The sequence below is a fragment of the Trichomycterus rosablanca genome, chromosome 27, assembly GCF_030014385.1.
Source record: "Trichomycterus rosablanca isolate fTriRos1 chromosome 27, fTriRos1.hap1, whole genome shotgun sequence".
Classification (NCBI taxonomy): domain Eukaryota; kingdom Metazoa; phylum Chordata; class Actinopteri; order Siluriformes; family Trichomycteridae; genus Trichomycterus; species Trichomycterus rosablanca.
The window spans coordinates 2,313,022-2,338,753 of NC_086014.1; the positions used below are offsets into that span (position 1 = coordinate 2,313,022).

The 25,732-nt window shown below is 39.7% G+C and overlaps 1 protein-coding gene across 2 annotated transcripts in view; it reads left to right on the top strand.

The window, feature by feature from the left end:
- The first annotated feature begins 9,245 nt into the window (after positions 1–9,245).
- The window catches only part of glceb (glucuronic acid epimerase b), a 41,078-nt gene continuing 24,591 nt past the window's right edge, over positions 9,246–25,732 (top strand). The window contains exons 1-2 of one of the 2 annotated variants that reach the window (XM_062989523.1): positions 9,262–9,309; positions 11,049–11,090. The gene's annotated coding sequence lies outside the window, so the exon portion shown is untranslated. Of the gene's footprint in view, positions 9,310–11,048; positions 11,091–25,732 lie in introns of both variants that reach the window. The other variant, XM_062989524.1, reaches the window with a different exon arrangement.

Genomic DNA, 25,732 nt, shown 5'->3' on the forward strand with positions numbered 1-25,732 from the left:
CCAGTTTTGTCTGCTGCAGGCACCACCAATCAGCACTGGTGCGCTTCCACCTGTGCACTACACCTAAAAAGGCTGCAGACAGAGTCTGGAATTGCTTTCTTTAAGCACTTATATACCCCCCCCCAACCACCTAACCAACTTCCTGCAACTATGCTTTTATCCAATTTGTCACTATAGAGGTAATGGTGTGCAGTAGACAATATATCACAAGAAAAGCAACTTTATCCCTTTAAAAATATTTTCGAGACTATCTAAGTGGGCTCTGCTGCCATTTTGTCAACGATACATTATTGACTTATTTGTCAATGCTGGTAACTTAAGTTTCCCTTGAGTGTTTTTATAACCGTTGAGATCTTCTTTTCCATCCCGTTGCTCTTTCTTTGTTTCTCCCAGCTTACAGTGAAACACATTAAAATACGATGGAGAATTTAAAATGACGTATTTATGACACTGGATATGACACACTGGTGCCAGTGGGAAACAGAGACGCCATGCCGTCTCATTCTCTTTAGAAATACGCAAAAGAGAAGCAACAAATTCCCCCACACCGGTAGAAAACTGATAAGGTGCTGTTATTTAGTATAACTAACTAACAATAAATCCAACCTCATACAGTTTTTTTTAAATGTTTTTTTATTTAAAAATGTAAACAATATAGAAACAGGTGTGAGGGTGGCTCAGCAATACTATCGGCTGGCCGGGAGTCTACACAGACATGATTGGGTGGCTGAGGTGCTGCAGTAGATTGGCATTCTGTCCACTGTATTTCTGCCCTGCACCCAGTGTTTTTTTAGTGGATTCGGACCTGCCGTGATCCAGACCAGGATAAAAGGTTGATGAAAATGAAATAAATACATAATAGGAACATTACTACAGCTTATCCTCTTAAAAATAACATTTTTTATCCAAATAATTATTTAACGTTTGTGTAATTTGGCCAAGACTTTCATTTATTTATTTGTATTTTATTTTTAATCCTTTTGAAAACGCAGTTGCCTCTGACTGTTTTGGACACAGACCCGCCCCTCCATGCATGTCCCCACTCACATATACTGTACATACATTTCATATACTTCCAGGTCATACATCTGTAAAGTATTTTTTTTTTTTCCTTTTTTGTTTATTTGAAAGAATCTTTAAGTTTGTGTTTAATAAAGACATTTTATCACATTAATTATTACATTTTATTTCATTTAATTAGAATCAGCCATGCAAGTTTAGTTAACCTGCCTCTCCATGTTTTTTCTGTGTGGAGTTTGCATGTTCTCCCTGTGTCTGTGTGGGTTTCCTCTGTGAGTTCCAGTTTCCTCCAACAGTCCAGAGACATTGCACTAGGTGTGAGAGTGTTTTCTACCTTTCACCCAGTGAATCGTACCCACCGTGACCCTGAATGGGATGAAGCAGAGGTAAAACAGATAGAAAATGAATGATTGTTTGAGTACTTAGCAGATGAAGAATTTTAAGCAGAATTGTGTAGTTGATATATTTTACTGGATTCTGATCAGAGTAACTTCAGCAGCAGAGAGTCTTTACTACCCCATCAGGTAATAAATCGCCTCGCTTCTCTGCGCTAGGATAAAAAATCCGTCTGTGATGAGTCATGGAGCGTTTGTGCTTCTCATGCAGCTTTACTGCCTGCTCTGCCTCAGCTTTACTCTCTCTCAGCTTTAATATTAAGCGTTATCATGATGATGTGATTCACTTTTACAAGCAGCCTGATTCATAAGAGGCGTGATATATTTCTCCGAGTACAAGTGGCCGTATCTTGCTAAATCAGATTGAGAGTAATGTATTATTGCAGGTGTTATGCTAATGTAAACTCTGCAGACATTTATGGAGATGAGTAAATACGCAAATGATTTCCATGCTTCAGTTTGCTAAATTTATTTACGCTGCCACTGATTTTATGTTTTCTGGGACAGGATTTATGTTTGAGGTCAATTAGCTTCACAATGGTTAAGAACTTTTTTTTTTCTTTTTTCATACAGCAAGTCCTTTTAAGGGTGACGCATTTGCATAAGGCAAATTATATGCATAGGGTACCATTTAAAAATGTTCATTATGGGGTGCTTAGGTGGTGCAGCAAACTAGTTAACGTCCTAGCCAGGCACATTACAGACACAGCTGTCCTTGTCTGAGGTCTCTGTAAGAATCTGCTGCTGTCTGGTGAAAAGAAAGAATGGATGGATAGGTAGGTAGGTAGGTAGGTAGGTAGGTAGGTAGGTAGGTAGGTAGGTAGGTAGGTAGACAGACAGACAGACAGACAGACAGACACTGGCTACACACACACAGGTACGTGCATTGCTGTTGCACACATTAAAAGACCTAAGCCTCCTTAAAAAGGAAAGAGTGCTTTCTGTCCAATCTAGTATTTCATTCACTCTGCTACTGAACCCATAGTAGCAGAGTAGATATCGTCAAGATAATTTCTTTACATAGCATGGGTAATTGTTGTACTGGAAGTCTGACATATAAATGGTGACGATTAAAGGGATTAAAGATGAAAGATTCCCTGAGATGACTCCAGTGCTGCTGACCACCATCTCTGACACACAGTTCTGGAGTTTTACATATGTGGCCAGTTGGTTAAATAGTTTACAATCCCTGAAACTGTGAGGGTGTCTGTGTTTTCTGTATGTAGTAAACGATGAGCATAATTTTCGGATATATCATTACCTGTGCACAGGTATGCTTCTTTCTGGAGGTTTCCCAAATAAAATCTGCTTTATAAATAAATGTTTATGAGAAACAGCTTAGGCCCAGTTAAAGAAGCTCCTGTAGAAAAATTCTAGACATTTAAAAGATCATGTTAAGAACCTGTAAGGGCCACCCAGAAAATGCACTTTCTCTACCGCTTAAATGTCTGAATATGAATCATTTTCTTGCCCACCTTACACTGAAAATGCATTTTGCAAAAGCTGCATGCTCACTGGTACTTATTAAGCCTTCATTAACAGAACAAGCGAGCACACATTTGCAGAACTCTAAGAAGGGAACTGCTGTGTTTATTCTTAACAAGCTGCTTTTATCTGACCTTGCAGTCAAGTTACTAATGACACACCGCATGCCCCCAAAGTCTCTGTCTCGGTGGAATATATATGGTTAAATTTGCATACTATAGAAGTGTAGAATGTTTTCAACTCAGCAGTGTTTGCTGTTAGCAGTAGAATAGGAGAAAGTCCTTGGATGGAGAGTGAAGGAGGTTTTCTAGTAGATATTTCCCTGGTGAATTTTACTCCTGCTGGCTCTATTGCTCTTGCCTTTCCCATCTGTAGTTTTCTCTGTGACTTTCTCTGCAGCCTCCTGTCAACATCTCAGCCTGGCACCAAGTGTAGGACAGCTCAACAACATGCACTAGATACGTATTCTTTCACTCCAAAATAAATGCTATAAAAACGGACACAAACTTTAGTGTGTATCTCACATTTTTTAATTGATTATGGAAGAATAGGGGGTCTGACTCTTCTAATTAATACTTGAACCCCTCTCCTTTAAAAAAAGAAGTCAAAACAACAGTTCGGGGGAAGAGGGGTTTTATATACACATACATACAACTTTGGGTTGTCACTGTATAACTGACACACTCTGCTGTAATCACATATCTTATTGGACCCACTCAGCCTAATAAGTGTAAGAGTAAAAGATGAAAAAGCTGTAAATTAGTGTGAGCTAGTAAATATTTATAACGTAAATGCTGGAGCTTCTGGTTCTTCGAGGCTTTCCAAGGTGCATAAACAACCACTGTAAGCATTTGGCATGAATCTTTTATAAGTGCAGGGGTCAGAGAGAATGACAGACAACAAAAGGTTTGCAGCAAACACACACTGTAACTCTGAAATCAATCAGCCGTCGGCTCCCTGCTGCACTTCTTACAATTGTACAGTTCAAACCATGCTATTACACTCACACTGCTGTAGTCATCTTATAAGAGAATTTTGGAAACAGACATTATCCACACAACCTTACAAACACAACAGCAATAACTGGTCACGGACATTATAAAAGCAATACGCCAGTGTTTTCTGTGTAATCTCTACACTGCTTGAAGTGTATAGGCTGCTTCCCCAGACAGTTATTATTCAGGGTTATAACAGCTTATACATAAAATATCAAATATGTTCAGTTTGTAGAAAACAACACTAAGAAAAAAACAGTAACATTATGCCTCCATGTGAAACTGAAGGTAAATGACAAGCACATGTATTCTGAAAAAAAAAAGTGCCAGAAAAAGCTTTCACAGCAGTGCCATAGAGGAACAATATTTGGTTCACTAAAGAACTCTTCACTTTAATTGTCATCTACACTTGCTACACTTTCCAAAATACACATATCTGGTGTGTACATTATTGGTTAATTAATAAGCTTCACCTTCCTTACAGATGATCTTTGTGGATATACAATTACTGGCTGTAGCCTATCTATCAATAAAAAGGGACCCGTACTGACCAGATGTTATTTCTTAGCACTGCAATGACATTAACATGGTAGTGTTTGCTACACTACACACACATGCTTACTATTATATTATAGATAAATGGTACAGAATGGCACAGAAATTTTCATTTGCATTTAATTTCTTAGCAACAGAATTCCGAAGGTAAAGGTTCTGTAAAGTCCAAATTGTCAATTTATGCTGAAAGGGAATTTGTCTGGATTATTAAAAAGGTACAAGTACTTGAACATCGGTGACACCGTCCACAGTTAAGCAAACTTTGCGATGCCATGGATTTAGAAGCAGCAGTGCAAGACAAAAAGATCCAGCTCCCCTCCAGTTCAGGTCATCAGCTTCAAATAAACTGGTGAAATGCACTGAGAGCTATAATGCTGGACATTTTAAAAACATATTTATTTATTTCTCCAGGTACCTGCCAATGAGAAGGTTTCGCTGGAGGACATGCTACATCAGTAGTGACTCTTCTCACCCCTTCCACAGACTGGTCACCCAACTTCCATCTGGATGACGGGTCAGAAATCCCTGTGGCAGCACCAGCGGGCTCAGAGACAGCTTTCCCAGCAGCTGTTATGCTTTTCTTTCCAGTGCCAGGTCACATCTACACACTGATTATTCTTTTTGTCCCCAGACTTATTACAGTACATTTTTACAATCTTCTAATTTCAGCTATGATCAAGTACTGTTATGTATTGTTTACTGGAATGTTATGAACACTGCGTGTACCATAATTTTTTTACTTGTATATATCATAATTATATTATCATATATTATAGTATATCATTGTATATGTATCATATTTTACAATGAATATTCATGCTGATATATGCCAAAAACAGTGAAGTGGCGGCTCTAATTTGCCCCTAGGTGTAAGTAAGCAAGCATGTGAAGCCCTATAAAGGATTGGCATGTACTCCTGTGTTGTGTCTAGTGTCCCCAAACCAACTGCAGCCCTGATTGGCATGATGAATGAATAATAATGTGATAAAAATGACTAGAGGACAAAATAATAGCAGGCTTCTCTTACTGACACAAGAAGAAACAGATCAATTACTTCGATTGTGTAAATTGATCCCTGATTTTCTTTCATCAAAGGCTTTAGTCAGCCACAATGTAGACAACCCTTTTATGTTGTTTTATTATTTGGCTCATTAATCAAAGCATTATCGCAAAGTATATGATGGTCTGCATTTCACATTTCAGGGTTAAATCAAGCACACTTTTACTATCTACAAAATATGGTAGGTGTTTAACCTTCTGAAAACAGTCAAAATGGCAGGAAGCTATCAGAATTGCCATGATGTTTAGCCTCAAATATCTTTATCCAAGGTTAGACCACCTCCGATCTTCCTCTGCCGGGTCTGTTTTTGCACAGACTTATATATCAGATATGGACAGAGGTGCATTAAAGAGGCGTCCGGCTCCATCACAGCAGAGGGAGATTGAGAAACTACGGCAGAATACAAATAGGTAAAAAGAAATGGACTGGGTCTGTTATCTCTCGCAGTCAGTCTCCTGCAAATCAGTCAAAACTACAAAGACCAGGAGAAGCCATAGAGTTAGCTCAGCCTGACACACACACACACACACACACACACACACACACACACACACACACACACACAGACTCGGAGAGATAAAATCAGCCATCTCGCACTGAGTGTTTCCAAACTCTTCTCGCTTGTAATTCCGCTGCAGTGAAAGGCAGAGACGAGAGACTGCAGGCAGCCGTGTCTCCCGGGATTAGCACTGAAGAGATGATTTTCCATATTCAGCCTGCTTTTTAACAATGCACTCCTCTGCACTGTGTTTACACTTTCATCAGCGTGGCTGGGTTAAAGGACTGGTTCTAACCTTTTAAAACACTATTATATAAAAAGAAAAGCTACTGCTGCATTGATTGATGGTTGACTAGAATGTCATCCCTCTGACTATGAGAGCAGAGCCATTAATGCACTTTCGATCACTGATGGACTACGGTACTGTTGGTGCCTAAAGTTGGTATCTCCGAAACTAAATGTGTATGAACCTGACCTAAAAAGTCATATAATATAGATATCAGAGCCCTAACAATAAATAATTACCTATTTGATGTAAAACATTAATCAAAATGTTTTACTGTGAACATTAGTTACTTATGTTTTTGATCCTAGCTAAATTCACACACTTTTACAACAAGCATTATAATATACATTACATGGTCAGTTGTATCTGGACACTTCAAACTGGCTTTCATTCAGCCACACGTGATGCAACCAAGGACAAATGATTTTACTTGCTACCTGCATCACCACAGTGCAATTCTGTTTTGTGAATTTGTACATTCTCATACACAGAGGCTAAGCTATTATTCCTCTTAGATGTTTCCAGTTGTCTGAAAAGCTTTAGCAGTACAGAAACTTGATTAATTAACTGGTAAAAAGAAAAAGTAAGCATAGGATGTCAGTGAGAAGCCAGCGAGCTCAAAGGTTAAGAGCTAATCTACTGACAGTTTTTGTCTGCGGAGATTGCATGGCTGAATGCTTAATTTTATGTTTATTATCTTTAGCAACAAACAAGCCAGTTTAAATTTGCTGTTACATTGCGTAGCACACAGTTAATAGAAAATATGTCTATGTAAAAATGTCTATCTATTTTGTTGAGGTTTTGGGTTATTTTTAGCAGTGATGCCACATGGAATATATCTTCCGTGCTTGAGATGAAGTATGCTGTCAAACTGCAGAAGTTGGCCAGTGATAAAAAGACTCCTCTGCTTAATGAGGACACTGTTTTCTAGCAATGTCTCTGGAAGACGAGCTTGAGGCGAGGACTGCCAGGACATGGGATTAGACTCTGAGTGTCTGCCACTGCATGCTTATTTATTTATTTATTTATTTATTTATTTATTTATTTACTTTTACGAGACCTCAGAAATGTTCAACTTTCTAAAATATGAGGATTTATTACTCTAAACCTTCGCTTTAAATAAAGTTTTTATCACCTATATGGTAAAAAAAAATCAGCAAATGAACAAAGAAAATGAACGGTGTAACATTCAAGAGTAGCAGGATATTTAAATAACACTGCCATTTCACAATTATTTAACCCCTACATAATATTGCTCATCTTAAACTTGCTGTGTTATCACGAATAACATCACGGCTGTGATGATCTACGGCACTCGCCTTCGGCTCGTGCCTGCGACCGAATCACAGCCGTAATGTTATTCGCGATAACACACTCCCTCTCGTGTTCTATTGCTTAAATATAATACAGATATCAGAGCCCTAAAAATTAATAATTACCTATTTGATGTTCACTTTTGAACAGTTCAGTAACATTGTTCAAAACGTTTTACTGTGAACATTAGCTACTTATGCTTTTGATCCCAGCTAAAGTCACAAACATTTATGACATCAATTATAAGATACATTACATGGTCAATAGTATCTGGACACCTCAAACTGGCTTTCATTCAGCCACACGTGATTCTACCAAGGACAAATGATTTTACTTGCTACCTGCATCACCACAGTGCAATCCTGTTCTGTGAATTTGTACATTCTAATACACAGAGGCTAAGCTATTATTCCTCTTAGATGTTTCTAGTTGTCTGAAAAACCTTTAGCAGTACAGAAACTTGATTATTTAACTGGTAAGAAAGTAAGCATAGGATGTCAGTGAAAAGCCAGTGAGCTCAAAGGTTAAGAGCTATTCTACTGACAGTTTTTTTGTGGAGATTACATGGGTAAACACTTAATTTTATGTTTATTGTCTTTAGGAACTAACAAGACAGTTATGAGACAGTAAGTCACTTTGAATATAAGCGTCTGCTAAATGCCGAAACTGTAAATGCAGAACCCCTGGGTTTTGTTTTTGTTTATTAGGATTTTAACATCATGTTTTACACTTTTGGTTACATTCATGACAGGAAACGGTAGTTTATCTTCACACAAGTTTTTATCAGTTCACAAGTTTATATCAAACACAGTCTTGGACGATTTAGTGTCTCCAATTCACCTCACTTGCATGTTTTTGGACTGTGGGAGGAAACCGGAGCACCCGGAGTAAACCCACGCAGACACGGGGAGAACATGCAAACTCCACACAGAAAGGACCCAGACCGCCCCACCTGGGGATCGAACCCAGGACCTTCTTGCTGTGAGGCGACAGCGCCACCCACTTAGCCACCGTGCCGCCCAGAACCCCTGGGACCCAACGTTACTCCCGGTACAGGTGTCCGTCTGCACCATGCTGCCATCCTGCCCCAAGTGTCTTCTTTTTTAAAAACCAAAATATGGTCACCCTAACAAGGAGGTCTCTCTGTTTTAATTCTATTTGTTTATTAAATGGTATGTCCAACAATTTCATGGTCAAGTGTCCAAATACTTTAGGCCATATAGTGTATGAAAAAAGAGTATTTTTTCAAAATTATACATTAATTTGTACATAAACATACAATCATTTGTACATAAACGTTTATACTGAATGATTGAAACTGTTTGTGGTGGTTCAAATTAATTTAGAAATACAGTAGTATTACACAAGTCTATGGATAAGCGCTCGTTTCCTGACGTACACAAATCTATCCAATCATAGCGCAGATATGAGCGAGCTGGGCGATCTGATTGGCTGAAACTCGTGGCTTGAGTTCGTCGGGGCGTGCTCCCGTCAGTTCTCGGCGGATCTCGCGGTGTTTGTGATGTGGCGTGTTTGGGTGGTTAGCAGGGCTCCAGTGCGGACTGTGTTCATTGAGCTGTTGATACGGGAGCGGAGGGGCGGCGTTTTTGTTTCTCTGCTTTATTTACAAACTCAGACGTGATGTTTTTCATCTCGCTTTAACCCTGCTGTCAATGTTATTCTACTCAAGTCCTGCTGAGGTGAGTCTACACACAGAGGCTAAAGGTGTTGGGGTTATTTTTGTGTAATCTAGTGCTAACATGTCGACTAACTGACTGTCTGTCAGTGCTGCATGCTAACTAACATTAAACCAGCTGGTTAGTTTCACATATGTTGCTGTCTTATACCACGTCAGTCACTTGTTTTGCTGTCAGCTTGTCCTTGTGCACTGCCAATGATACAGAGAAGTTATCTTACAGTCCTGCTAGTCCAGAGTTGCAGAAGTAACAGAACTTCAGGCAGGGTTGGGTGATTAAACGATACCGTATCGATACCTCGATCTATCACACATGTGATACATTCCTGTGTACCGTTTATGTCGTAGAGTGCAAGTGCTTTCATTCCTGGTGTTGTGACAGGCAACATCCTGGAGGTTTAAGTCTGTTTGTACAGCTATTTTTGTTTATCCTCATTCATTCATTCATTCATTCATTCTGGTCCGGTCCATCACTTAGACACACTGAGCACAGGGCAGTAATACTCCCTGGACAGGGCACATTCACATCATCATTCACTCCTTCCTGTCCTCTGAGGAGTAATTCCGAGTAGTCAATCAATCATCTGTATGTTTTTGGGCAATACCTGGGGTGAACATGTCAAACTCCCTGATAGTGACTGGAGGTAAGGTTTAAATCAAGGCACACACCTTATAGTCTTATAGGCTGTGCCACAGTCCTGAATTAATTTTGTATAATGTGGCTTTTTTCTATTATTTGCAAAACCCAAACAACAACAGTCTAGATATAACTTACAGTCGTGGTATTTCATTCAGGCTTAGTGTTTCATACAATTGGCATTTTTAAATTCTATATCGATTTCATCCAGGTCAATAAAATAAATGTTCACTGCTGCATAAAGTGTGTCGTCTTTGTTCTGTACCAGTCAGGCAAGAATCCACAATTGTTTATTTCTATAATTTAAGTAAATATTGAATGAGCAGTCAAAACAGAAAACATGAGGCTGTTATTGAGCAAATGTTCCTGTAGCTGAGAGATGTATCTATTCCTTTTACTGCTTGTAATGTAATATTTTTTGAGTAAAATTGATTAAAAGCGTTTGTTTTTAATCGGGATGCAATTTTATCCTGTTTCTTTTAACCGATAATTGGTTGTATTAGTCAACGGTTACCATTACAGGACACGTTTAGCATCTCATTAAAATATAAAACACATCCCTGAGATTCATATTGATGTGACTTTATTATTTATTTTTTAAAAAGCAGAATAACATAACACACACAGCAGTAAGACGAACAAAATCATGTATTTTTTAAAACTGTTAATACAGCTAATTAAGATGCATTCAGTAACCTAATGTTCTTCTTGGCAACATAACTGTAATTATTATAAGATGACATTATGCAAAATATGAACATCGTTTTTTATAAATCGTCACACACAGATCTATATGTGCTGGTTAACATGCTGTCAGACTCCATACTGACACTAAAGTTATAAAAAAGTATGTAAAAATTGTGAGTATTTTATATGGTAAACCCAATTCTTACTGTTTTACTGTTTTGTACTGAACTAAGTAAAACTGTTGGTTTGTTTTGGAGAACAAAGTTACAAAGATACAATTTGCTGAAATATTTGATTAATATTTTTATGTAATAAAGGTTTAAGTAAATCTAATGTTGTGATGTATAAAACACACTGATTTTATTTTATTTGTTGACAGGCAGGTAAAATATAAACCAGCTGTTCTGCTTCTTTTTCAGTTGTCAGACACACTGAAGACTGTGATCGCACTGTCAGACTAGGTGACTATCTGCTCAGATAGCTGCTTCATATTATCTTTTTATTAGCAATACCTGGTATTATTATTTTTTCTAAAAAAGTGCTTAGTCTAGTTACATTTTTATTTCTTTAAACATCAGTCTGCATTGTTCCTACCAAAATATTAGTACTTGTTAATGATGTTAATAGCCTCTCACAGTGTTCTGTGTTCTGTTGACATTGTCTTGCAGTGTTCTTCGGGGTCCCAGATGAATTACGTTGAGTTCAGAATTAACCAAATTAATTAACCAAATTAACTGGAGAGAGAGATGTGGGAGATTTTGTAAAGGGTTCTCTCTCTCTCTCTCTCTCTCTCTCTCTCTCTCTCTCTCTCTCTCTGTGTGTGTGTGTGTGTGTGTGTGTGTGTGTGTGTGTGTAAGAGAGAGCCTCTAATCTTTGAGACCCCACACAGAGGTGTATAAATTAGGGGATGATTGGAAACACATCAATATAAAAATATTGTTTATTTGCGTTTTCCATAATATTATAAAAAGCTGTGAAGTATTAAGCTGATTGAAAGAGGCTAAGACGATTTTGTGAGCTGTTAAAGAGTCTCTGGGGTCTCATGGACTCCAAAGAGGATATAAGGGGTAAAGCAAAGTAAAATCGTAACAATGTGGAATCATCTCTCCCTTCGTATTGGGTCAAAAGACCAAGGCTGAGATCAATGCTGCAGTTCTTTTGGGCAGCTGTAGAGTTTGACACATCATTATTTCTCTGAATGGGATTGTTTGGCATGTTATATATTTTACTTTTCAATTACTTTTAAAAAATTGTTTATACAACTGTTTATAATTCTCCGACTCTCCATTTCAAGTTTCCAGATGAATTTGGCTTGTAAACGAACGTTCTGCCTTTAACACAGGCTGTGGGTTAATTCCAACAAGCAATTCACTAAATGCTGGCATTTTATCTGGACACAGTTATTCAGGTGTATCCAGGAGACGGTGTGTTCATCTATGGCAGTTTAGAACAGCGCATTGCAGAACATTCAGCTGATAGATAATCATAATCTTTAAAAATAAGTAATATTAAGTGTTGTTAAACTGCGTTCGCTTTTCTGCAGCGCTGCTGCATCGTCAGCACAAGCATTACCTGTGAAATTCACTAACTGGACCTTCAGCCTTAAATAGTAAATGTGGGACATTAAAATCAAGCTCAATCATTTAAGTTTTGAGCTAAATTACCAACCTTTCCTGCCGTCAATATAACCATTGTGTAAGCACGGCGTAAAACATCTACATAAATTAATAAATAAAATTTTGAGCTATAGCAATGGACTGCCTTTATGTTACACAAAAGTGATGGAAATGTGAACCGTTTATGATGAGGTCTGTTGAATGTACAAAGTACCTGTTGCATTTGTTTTGATTATTTGTTTACAGTGCAACACAGTATAATTTAGAGATATTTGTATTTGATTAAACCAAATAAAATCCCTGGACACTAATAAACCACATAAATCTATGGTCCTTTGATTTGCACAGTCAAACCAAACCACGTTATATAATTTGAAAGACACATTTGTTGCATAAACTTACAACAATCTCAGATTGTATGATGATCTGCATTAAAACAATACTTTGGGTTTCTTTGGTGCATAATAAATCTGTAATAAATGCATGCATGTGCAGCAGAGGTAAAGCAAACACAGGCTGTGTCTGAAACTGACTCTAGTGTGAAATATTTGACACCGGTACTAATTTTAAGGGGCTAGAATTCCTTAATGACAGCTCAGTGATTTAAAGCTAGTTAAAACGGATAAGATTTATTTAATATTTATGAATCACAGCGGTTTGGTTTAAATACACACTGTGTCTAATACATCAAAATTAAAGTTTTTACAAATTGCATATTTGTAATTATCATTGTAGGACGTCTGTCAAGGCTTACATTAATTCCTGCTCTTAATTAAGTAAAACTGTACCATTTTTTAGTTTACTCTTTCAACCGTTTACTTTTGGCTGAGCTATTTGTGTTTTGTATTTTCATAAGTACAGTGCATAATGGTTGATTAATGTCTAATGCATGTTATTAAGTTATTATAACATAAACCATATAAACAGACATTATTAGTTGATGTATCTTTTAGGTTGACATTCTGATGGCGTGGAAGCCCATCACGCTAGCCCACCACCCCTACAATTTTAAACTGGCGTTATCAGTCACACATGGCTATAGTTGAAGCTCTGCAACAGACTGGTCTAGGATGTTCTTGCCCTGCAAAAAACCAGACCTGCTGTGACCCTGACCAGAAAAAAGAAAAAAAAAAAAGATCTGTCAGGCCCTAAATATATGATGTTGTTATAATTTTAGTGTATAATACATTTCTGAATGCAGCCTAACTGAATCTGACACTGTTTGGTAACAACAATGCACACTATCTGGCACCTGGTTAAAACACGTGTGCTTGCTTGAAAGCGTTTTGAATAATCAGACGTCTGAGTACTTTAAAATCTGCATGAGCTTACCGGAAAGCTCACACTAACAGTATAAAACATTCTTTGTACTCAGAGAGGCTTAAACTTTAAGAGCGGAGACATAATCTATTGTCTCGTTCTCTTTTTTATTATGATGTCATGGTTACAGGTCTACGTTTTCATGTATTGTGTAAATAGAATTTGCGCTGCAAAGTCTTTAAAGAGATAATATAAATCCACATGTCTAACCTTTACAATAGGCTGTTTTATTTTGCATTGTTTCATGTAAGTGTTTATCAGTCGGCAGAACCGGTGTGAAGTAAAGACTTACTTTGTTAGTGCAAAGCCAGAAGCCAGAACAGCTTCATTTATTTTCATTCATATAATTAGTAAGTTATGAAACAAAGCCTTACATGAATGATACCACTATCATTTGTTGAGAGCTTCACACACCAAGTCCAGTCCGTAATGCCCTTCATACACCAAGTCCAGTCTATCATGCCCTTCACACACCAAGTCCAGTCTGTAATGCCCTTCATACACCAAGTCCAGTCTATCATGCCCTTCACACACCAAGTCCAGTCTATCATGCCCTTCACACACCAAGTCCAGTCTGTAATGCCCTTCATACACCAAGTCCAGTCTATCATGCCCTTCACACACCAAGTCCAGTCTGTAATGCCCTTCACACACCAAGTCCAGTCCGTAATGCCCTTCATACACCAAGTCCAGTCTATCATGCCCTTCACACACCAAGTCCAGTCTATCATGCCCTTCACACACCAAGTCCAGTCTATCATGCCCTTCACACACCAAGTCCAGTCTGTAATGCCCTTCACACACCAAGTCCAGTCTGTAATGCCCTTCACACACCAAGTCTAGTCCATAAGTCCAGTCTATCATGCCCTTCACACACCAAGTCCAGTCTGTAATGCCCTTCACACACCAAGTCCAGTCTGTAATGCCCTTTACACTCCAAGTCTAGTCCATAAGTCCAGTCTGTAATGCCCTTCACACACCAAGTCCAGTCCATCATGTCCTTTAAATACCAAGTCCAGTCTGTAATGCCCTTCACACACCAAGTCCAGTCTGTAATGCCCTTCACACACCAAGTCTAGTCCATAAGTCCAGTCTGTAATGCCCTTCACACACCAAGTCCAGTCCATCATGTCCTTTAAACACCAAGTCCAGTCTGTAATGCCCTTCACACACCAAGTCCAGTCTGTAATGCCCTTTACACTCCAAGTCTAGTCCATAAGTCCAGTCTGTAATGCCCTTCACACACCAAGTCCAGTCTGTAATGCCCTTCACACACCAAGTCCAGTCTGTAATGCCCTTCACACACCAAGTCCTGTCTATCATGTCCTTCACAAACTTGGACCAGTGTTTTGTTGTGTCCTGTACTCTGGCAGTATGTGTAGTTTTATACTGATGAGCATCATTTCATGCCTGCGGTGTTTGCTTGCCAGTAGTTCAGTTTTAATGTCCATTTATCCCACGTTAATGTGCCGTTTATTGCTGTGCCAGCTCTACTGTCTGCAGACAGAAACAGACGGTCAGTTCAGGCTGCTTTCCACATTCGTTCATAGCATAAAATCTACTTCACGTCCTTTAAAGTCTCTGCGTGGTTGACAGAGGATTAATCAATCCGGTATAATCTCAGAACATGCTGTAGTGTGTAAAATTTCTCCACTTACCAATGCTCGGCTGTGATTTATCCAGACGTCTGAGGGTTAAATCCCCCCTTACTATCAGGATGATACTTAGTTTTCAAAAATGTAATACCTTTTTAGAAGTTAAGATTTAATTAGCTTTGATAAAACTTCTGTTGTTACTAGTTTAATGAGCTAGAAAAAAAGGTTTGAATAAAGCCAGTCAGGCATTTTGATGATTTTATTTTAAATAGATCACGTAGAAAATACGGCTCCCTGTGGGAATGGCTTGTAATCATCCTGGTCTGTCCTTTAAAGGTGTAATTAAAGACAGAGCACACCTTTTGTATGCTTTTGACTCCCCTTTATCAGTTTTTATTACAGCTGTGGAAACTCAGAGCCGGTTGATTTAAGAGGGAATCCTCAGTGGTGATTACAGCTGAAGGTTTTCTGGGCTTTTCAAGGTTGAGGGTGCACACAGAAGAACCAACGAAACTACTCTGGCCCACAGTTGCTAATAACAGTGTTGATGTATTTTATATGTGTGCGCAGTCCACCATTATTTTCCTATTCTCCCATACTTCGGTGGATTTGTACGTGAGGTCGGCTTAGCGTACGGAGAGCCACGCCCTGATCTCTGCACTCTTCCACTTTCTGTACAGGCACCCTGGACAACCAAGGTCCTTACACGGTGTTGATAACCCCCCCACCCCTAAGTCCTGTCTTTCCCACCCAGCAGATTGGAAGCCAATTTTGTCTGCTGCAGGCCAGAGGGCGCCCAGCCGACCGGTAGCAGAGCCGAGATTCGAACACGGTAGCTCAGAATCTCAGCGCTGGTGGGCTAGATGGGCGGATTATCCCGTATAATAACACGCATGTAACCTTTAGCTACCACAATCTAATTGTAACCTTGAGCTTTCCATGAACGTTAGAGCCTACGCTGTCTCATTACTGTCCTTCTCATTTATATGCTTAGCATGGACAGTTTAGTGTGCAGCTCTGACCACTGTATCCCTGATTCAGTAAAATGTGTGAAGTCCATCTAGCCCTTAGCTGGACATTTCCTGAAGCCGCTGGACAGCGAATCCGTTCAGGTAGTTTGGATTACTTGGATGCCCTCGACGAGTGGCGAGCCAGCCAAGGATCAGTGCCGCCGGGCCCTCGGCCAACACGGCTAATCCACTGCCGCTGCTCTCTCGCCTCTACAGCGTTGTGTTTAAAGCGAACACGAGAGAGAGAACTGGCTGTTTCCTTGCAGGGACACAATGCACTATGCATGTAAAGGCCGCTAATGGATTTCAGGCGTCTGAGATCAATAAAACCTGGAGACAGCACCGGTTTATGGCGTCCTTGTAATCAATATGCAAGCTGTGTTGTGGGTTTTTTAGATACGTGACTGGTGATATTTTTTTGCAGCTGAGTGTAGTATCGTGTACCAGAACGATGTGTCTTCTTCTGTAAAATGAAATGTTTCTTGTCGCACACAACATGGCTTAACGAGATGAGAATATATATATGACACACGTCTGGACTTCCGTAGTACGTGCTTAGCCCTGGGTGGAACTTTTAAGGATTTTTAGTGTATTTTTGTGCTTTGTAACTTTGTTAAGGAAGAAGGGCCAAACATGTATAAACTACAGCACCAGTCTCTCACATCACTTCAATTCTTTTCTTTTCAAATGGCTACTGCTAGCTTTGGCTCTTGATGTCTACAAAGCTCCTTTTGTTTAGGGCCGTGGTCTTGGGGCCACTGTGTCACCCTTTGACAAAACTGCTGCTGTTTGAAAAGCTTTTGTGAGGGTCTTTTGGCACAACAAGGTTCAAGTGATGTCAAACTTAAAATAGAGTTCAGATTTAGTGGAGCAGGGCAGAATTACATTACTGACATAAACTGTCATGTTCACTATCTATAGTTACACTGTTTTTTTTTTTTATTAAATGAAGCATGATTTATATTTTAAGTGGCAAAATTACACACGTACATTCATTTAATTATTTAAATGAGTAACAGCTAACAAACACATCACTTGTAGTAATTAAAGACGACAGAATATGAAATCTGCATATTAACTGTTATTACTTCTGCCGGCCGGAAAACTAAATCCACACGCTTGTTAAGATTTAATTTACTAATTAATCAATCAATTGCTTTAATGTAATAGTTAATCAACATTTCTTAATGTGATTGCTCGAGCGGTGGCTACAATTAAACAGTGATATGCAAGTTAAGTGAGTAAAATGATAAATTTCGAAAACATCGAGGGCAGACGTGGCATTAAAAACTAAACACTCATTATAGCTCGTTGAAAATCAGACCCGGCAGATTGAAATACTTCCACTTGCAACCTTTGCCCCCGCTGCTGCTGCCCTTCAACCCCGATTGAGGAGGGCTGCAGACGGTCAACCCCGGACGTGTGCATCTGCTAGAGGCACAGAATCGCATACGGGGAGCCACGCACTGCCAACCGCAATCAACCACACACTGTGCGACCGGCCAGCTGAGACTGTGATTACAGGAGCAATGAGAAATCCCTGCTCGACCGCTGTCCCAAACCCCATGAATGGTCAAACCAGTGGTGTGTTCTTGTAGGCGCCCGGCTGATCGATAGCACAGCTGGGATTCAAACTTGGATCTCAGTGGTGGTGGGCTAGCAAACACGATTTCTGTCCCAACCAAACATCCCATATTCCTTATTTCTATTTTTTTTCTTTTCTTTTTAACAGTGTACTTCTCTATCTCAGTGATGTGACTGTTGGACCTTATTTATGTGTTTATTTATTTATTTTATGCCCAATTTGTTTGTTTATCTGGTGTGTCCTTCCCTTGTGGGTGAATCGGTATCATGCTCTGTTTGCTCTGGGTTATGAAGTCTGATGGGATCTTTGGTTTTGAGGCTGTCAGGGATTTTGTCCTGCTGGTTAAATCCCTCGCTGTGTCAGCTCAGAGGCACCCCAGCGCGCTCACACACACACACACACACACACACACACACACACTTGTTTGTGTGAACATTTTAGACCCCAAAATTCTGTCTGTCTGTCCTGAGTGCAAAACGAACTGGTTTGTGATCGTTATATTTTCTACATAGTTGATCGTATCAACTAGTGAATGAGGGAAGATAATAGTTTCTGCTCTCTGGTTTATATTTGGCACTGCTCGGACCGGCCAGACTTTTCCCACACAATGCCAGATTTGCAAAGCAGCAAGAGTGATTTCAGTGATCAGACTTTCTGGACCGTGGTTCTCGGTGAGAGGTGGGTCTGTCTCATCAGCCTGCTGTGCTCCCTGCTGTCCAAAATACTGCCAGGCTTTTGACACGACTGTTGGATATGTCTAACCCCACCTGCTTCCTTTCTTTGTCCAACTGAGATCAGGTCTGTCAGCCTTTGGGTTTATCCCAAATCTTTTACTTTACTTAGTATAGTAATAATATACGTAGAATCTTCTAGGGAACCGCGTGTAAATAGTCATTTGGAATTTTGGTTTTGTTAATTTGGTGTTATAAACCTTGTCAAACATTTGGCTTTAAAATTAAAGGACACCTTGATCATTGTTTGACAAAGAGAATTGCTTTTGCAGTGCCCTTTAAAATGTGATTAATTTTTTATTTCAGTTTTCTTCCAATTACAATAGGGAAATAAATACCATTTCCCTTTTGTAATTATTTTTGCCACGTTCACCATGCCGTACCGGCTGAGGAGACCTCCAGACTTGCTGCAGAATGATCTAAATGTACTTATAAGCAACCAGGAACCATCATGTACAAACAGTTACAGCCCAGGAATAAATACAGTAATAAGGTTCACTGTCAAAAGTGTCCAGACATCTTTTGAATTTGTTTTTAAAAAATGTGTCTTCTTTATTGGCGGCAAATGGCTGCAGTCCCGAATAATCCGAATGAATTGGCATGAACAACCCAACAGCAGAGCTGGTTTGAATCCCAGTCGTGCTATTAACCGTCCGGGCAGCAGGAACTGTGATTGAAGAACGGTTCCCCGTCGCTCCTGCAGTACGGCTTCTGCTGGCTAGTTGTGGCGGCTGATTACAGATGGCAGTGTGTGCCAAGATGCCGTCCCTGGCAGGTGAAAAGAAGTGATTAGGGGCTGCACGTGTGCATGAGGGGGCACTCGATTGGGATTTGGGTGGCAGCGGAGATGAGAGAGAGCTCGGCTCAAATTGGATAAGATTGGGTGGAGAAGGGAGAAGTGAATGAATAGAAGGTGAATCTCTGCTTATCATTGTATAGTAACTACGCTTATGTTGTCAGGAATAGCTTTAAAGTACCGACTGCATCTTTATAAATCATGAATGGTACGGCTTTCCTGAAGCAGACAGGGTTAAGGGCTTTGCTCAAGGGCCCAACAGTGGCTGCATAGCAGAGCCAGGATTTGAACCAAAAATCTTCAGACTGATAGTCCAAAACGCTACCCACTAGGCTACAACTGCCCCATGATTCTGGGGAAACCGGACCCACCGTGACTTTAATCAGGATAACGCAGTGATAAAACATAAAAGTGATGATGACCTTCTCCTGTTACCAGTTCTGATCATTGTGTTATATTTCAGAATGGTGTAACTTAAATGTTCTATAACGCTTTTGATTCAGATCATTTAGTCACATTTAAAAAAAAAAAACAGAAGTTTGTATTTTACTTTGTCTGGAATGTTTGTGATGAATTGGTGAATTCATTCCTGCATTTAGAATAAAAACATCTTCCAAACAAACTCATATAAATGTAAATATCAGCCTGGTTCAGATTCAGATATCAGGATATACAGGCTAATCAATGGAAATGTATCTGTTCATATTGATTTCTATTTTTATTCCGACTGGAAGAGGGACGCCCGGGCTAGATATTCAATTATTTCAACAGTGTCTGAGGTAAAAAAAAAAAAAAAAACCTTGGTGAAATATTCATGATAAAGTGCTTCTGCGAACTTTCTTCTTCTCGTCTTTGTTGTAAGAAAGAGGGTTGTCAGGGAAACATGTCTTAAGAAAATCATTTGCTGACAGATTAGGAACAAAACTGTCAAGCTGAAGCCACGTTTTATCTCCAGCTGTGAGATGCTCTTTAGATACGTCGCTCTTTTTTTGTTTCACCCGCAGACACAAGAGCACGGCTGTACTGAAGTGCCTCGTACATACTTTATAATTCCGGTTTAAATCTGAATACTTTAGAAGGCTTTTATTTGTCATATATACATTTACACATGTACAGTACAATGTGGTCCAGGGTCTGCCATTGCACAGCACCACTGGAGCAGACAGGGTTAAGGCCCTTGCTCAAGGGCCCAACAGTGGGCGCATGGCAGAGCTGCGATTGGAACTCTCAACCTTTCAATTGATAGCCTAAAGCCTTACCAACTAGGCTACCACTGTCCCTTGATTCCAGGGAAATGGGATAAAATAGTGATAAAAAATAATGATGATAACCCTCACATGTTACCAATGCTGATCATTGTGGAACGTTTTATAATGATAGAAGCTTTAAATATATAAACATAAACAAATTATATCTATTACTGTAGGGATGTAAATGTAAACTAATCTAAAATGTGTTATAATAACAATTATAAATGAATTCGGTTATTTGAATTGAAGATAATGCTGTGAAATTGGCCTGGTTACACAGTCAGACTGTCAAGTTCTGTTCATTTGAATTTTTCACCTGTTCATCACAACCCTTCTCTTTATGTGTCCCTTCAACGGCCTGGTTCACGTACCACCACGCACCCTCTGTATTTGTGTCGGCATGTCTGAATACTTTTGCCCATGTTGCACGTGTGTGTTTTTTCCCTGAAGGCAAATAAATTTAATCAAGAGACAAAAAACCAAGTTGTGCAATTAAGAGACGCTTGCAGTGAAGTTCAAAGCCTGCAATGCAGCAAATAACCAACATATTGTGGACCTTTGTTCTCAGAACGTTCTGGACTCGCTTTGATGTAAAGTGCAGATAATTGAAAGGAAATCCAGCCAGCTCTTCCGTGTACACAGTACGCTTCAAACGAGCAGATGGCCAAGGTGTTGCTCCTCTTCAAACGGGGGCACGTTTTGCTTGGCTTGGTTTGGTGATACGAGAGCAGATTCCAGATTGGGAGCTGACAGAAAAGGAGACGAGTGCAAGATCCTCATGCTTGTTTGTTGTACCATGCATGTTGTGTGCGTGGGCATGCAAGCATGTGTGCCATGATACGTGTTTTGTGACTGGTAAATAGGTGGGCACAAAATGATGATTACAGCGTTTTCGGGCCAGTACTGACTGCCTTTTGCTAACGAATATAAATGAATATATGAATACATCAAACCACTGAAATCTATGAACTTTTAGATGTCAAACCACAATATTACCACAGACGATTTGTGTTTTTGGTCAACAGAGATTTTTAAAGTTAAGGTTTATACACTTTGGTTACATGTATAACAGGACTGGTAGGTCAAACACAATCATGGACAATTTTGTTATCTCCATTTCACCTCACTTGCATGTCTTTGTACTGTGGGAGGAAACCGGACCTCCTGGAGGAAAACCACACTCATTCAAACATTCATAGCATGCAAACTCCACACAGAAAGGACCCAGGCCGCTCCTCCTGGGAATCGAACCCAGGACCTTCTTGCTTAGAGACGACAGTGCTACCCACTGAGCAACCGTGCCGGCCACACAATGTTTTAGTTAATCTAAATAATAACATTGTCTTGGTAAATATTAAATATGGATTAAGTATTCAATAATAAAGTTGGGCCAGTATAGCCATACACATACATACGTTTCTAGTAGAGCTAGATAATGGCATACAGTTCTAATAGAAAATCTTCATACCCCTTTGAAATTGTCTAAAACTACATTAACTGGGTTGGAAACGTGATCAGTTCCTGATGTAGTACTTTAATTGCAGCCGTCAGTCTGTTTGGATTTGTTGGATCTGTTGGATCTGTTGGATCTGTTGATGTGGTGCAGCACGACTGGATGAAGGATGCATTTGTAAACATGCATTTCATAGTTGAAAGAGAAAATCATAATCAGAGCAGATAAATATAGACTTAAGTGGGCTATTTGACTCGTTTTCGTCTATGATGTCGAATTCATCTCGTCCATTTTCAGTGCATTTTAATAATTTACTTGGTCATCATTTAACAGAATCATACTTATTGCGAACTGTAAACAAATACGATATTTAGGCATAGAAACCTAGCTGATGTTTTGCACTTTGTTAGAAGTTTGTTTCCTAATTAATCAATGGACGGTACCACCAGCTTTGGCAATATATGTGTAGCGCTGTAACAACAGTTTAATGTGCAGGAGTGTTGATTCGGTGTTAAACACTGATGTACACTTACTGCCCAATTTATAATACACTCCCTCTGATTCCATCCTGGTTCTCTGCATTACTTCAGAACGCTGATACTATCAATTCTTCTTTATGGATCAGAAACAGACATGTACCATTTTGTCTGTATATCGATTACACCCAAGTTAATAACGCATGGTCTTGCATGTTTGTTCTGACAGTGTACTCAGTCGGTGCTCTGCGCTGGGGTTCTTTTTTACCCAGAGGTATATTTGGTGTTTGGAGCAGCGTGCAGGCCCTGTAAGTCCTGCTCAGAGTTTCACACTTGCCTCTTAAGAGGATTTTCTCCTTGATGCCGGTGGTGCCAGGTACAGAGGTCAGGCCTGGCTGAGCATTAAAAGAGCAGCTATTTTAAAGTCGAATGCTTGGAGAGAACTCGGCTCGGCTTGGCTTTGTAGAGCCTGACTGGTGTTTTTAATAGAGCCTCGGCTTCTGCTTTTGATCTTTTTTAGAATATTTCAGATAAATATTTATGAGCTTTGTTTATTTTAAGACACCTTGTTATTTATTAAGCAGAATCCTGCATGTTGGAAGCATATGGATGCTGCTTTTCAGGGATTTTTTCCAAGCAAAACATGAGCTGGAGATTTAGCCTGTTTCACTGTCAGTATATGCAAATCCGAGCGGCAGGCAGACACAGTTGCTGCTGTTCATACTGGCCTGTGGGAACTTGCCATATGCTGCAATAGCATCACATACCAGGCTTTAAATAGAAGGAAAAATTGATCGTGTGGCTTTTTTTTTTTCTGTTATGCCCATATGATTTATTGGTGTTAATGGTTATTAATGGTGCAACTCTTTGTTTGGACTTTGGAGTCAGTAGCACTGCTCATTCTAATCTAACATATAATCAGAACAAGACATGTAACTAATATAACTAAAGTTACACTGAAAGCTCTTTACTTGATTGCTGTTACCGCCTTGTGCTTCCCAACAACACTGGGTCAGAACGATTAGCAACCAATTACTCAAACAAGGGGGGGTTAAAAATAAAAAGTAGGACAAAGAAGCCTAAATTCCAAATTAAACACATGCTAAGCTGACTGCCACATTTATTGTGTATCATGTCTGTTGTGTCACACTCTTACTGACTGCTCTTTCCAAACAGCAATGCTGGTTCTACATCTAATCAGACCTCAAATGTATTGTGACTAAAATGATTTGACACTGTGTCTAATTAATTAATTAATTGTATTTTTTTATTTCATCTCAGACTGAGCTATAAATTAAATCCTCTTTTTTTTTTTTTTTCGCTATTGTTTTGCATAGCCATATTGTCTTCTGTTGCTGCAGACCCCGATCGTGTCCGTGGAGGGTATATTTGCATGACACGTGCTTCCTCTGACGTGCACAGTCCACGACCTTTTTTTATTTGCCTGTGAGGCTAGTTTCATGGACGGAGAGTCACGCACTGACCCCTGTGCTCCTCCACCTCTGTACAGGCACCTCGGGCTACTAACCAGGGTCCTTACACAGCGTCGAAGACCCTGCTTGCCTTTTTGTAGCAGATTATAGTGGCCAGTTTTGTCTGCTGCAGGCACTGCCAATTGTGCCTACTAGGGGACCGGTAGCGGAGTTGAGATTCGAACCGCAGCGCTGGTGTGCTGGCATTTAAGCACCCCTAAATGCAACAAAAGCATGAATACACTTCTGAAGTGTGACCATATGCTGACAATGTAATCTCTTTTTTTTAATCCTGAATTGACTCGGGCGTCATGTCCTTGTTGTTTAACCGATCTTCATTTTCAGTCGTTGCGTTTTTTGCCATGCCCCGCTTGTTAGTGCTGTGCGTTCAGCTGTTCTTTCCGAGCCACTGAAGCTGCCTTCATTTCTAACTGCGAACACATCCTGGCATCGGCGTCTGTTTAGACACGGTGTCAAATCATTTCAGTCATAATGCATTTAAGATCTGATTAGATGTGGTACCAGCACTGCTGTTTGGAAAGAGCAGTCGGTGGGAGTATGACACGAACGACACGATACACATTAAATGTGGCAGTCAGCTTCACATGCGTTTCATTTGGATTTTTTTTTTTTTACTTTTTATTTTTAAAACCCCTTTGCAAACAAGAGTTGCCAGCAGGACACAAAAACAGAACACCCTAAAACCAATTTGATGACTGCTGACAACAAAATGATAAATATGATGCCTTTTTTTTCAGAATATGGCGCTATCATGGCGTTTACAATAACCTCTTTCTTACTGAACCTTACTGAAGTCTTAACATTGTATTCTTTGTCCTTTGTTTTCTTTTAAAGAAAGTACGGCTCACAGCATCCAATCTAGCATCTTTGAAGTGTTTTGGCTGAGCTTAATTATGCACCATGTTACAAAGCCCAAGTCTTTGCAAACTGGTTTCATGGATGACAGTAAGTGTTTTGATGGCCTTCCCAGTCATTGAATCCAAATTTAAGAAAGCACCTTTGGTGTGTGGTAGAACGGGAGATTCTTGGCATGTTCTAGTTTGGTGTTCCTAATAAAGTGACCAAGCTGAGAAGCTTCAGCTTGTGTTTACGTTAGGCGATAGAATAGGAGATGAGAGGCTTATCGACTCACATTAATATTTAAATATTAAAATCAGGCACCTAAGTAAACACACGGTGCGTGTTTCAAATATGTCCGTGTAATGCTATCCCCTTTTTCTTCATATCGCTATTTGCATTATAAATAGAGGACGCGCAGAGCTTCCCCGACATGTGATCAGCATCGAATTTATGCTGCGTCTGATCTGAGACCGCTCACATGCACAAGACAGCAGAGGAGACTGATGGAAAAGCTCGGTTCAGATCCGGCTGGCTGCTTCAGATCACTGTCAGCCGGTACGCTTCAGACGTGGAAGAGGGGTGATGAATGTCCCGAAACAGCCTTCTTCTGTCCCACTTTCTCTGCATCTCTGATTCTTTGCTTTCGTCTTTCTGCCTCTTTAAGCCTGATGTCTTTTTACGCTTCCGTGCATCGCTCTCCTCGCTCTGACTGATTCTTTTTGTGGAGCTGAATCAGAAATTCTGATAAGAAAGGAAAAGTCTTTGATTAGGGTGTAATATCTTGCTCGGATGCACAGTGGAAATAAGGGTGACTAATCCTTTTCCCTTTTTTCTTGGAGTAAGCAGATAGAAATATAATACATATCTTGCCCAAAAAATCCAAATAAATAAAATATATATCTTATTACAGATGACATGATATTGCTTAGACATTTTAA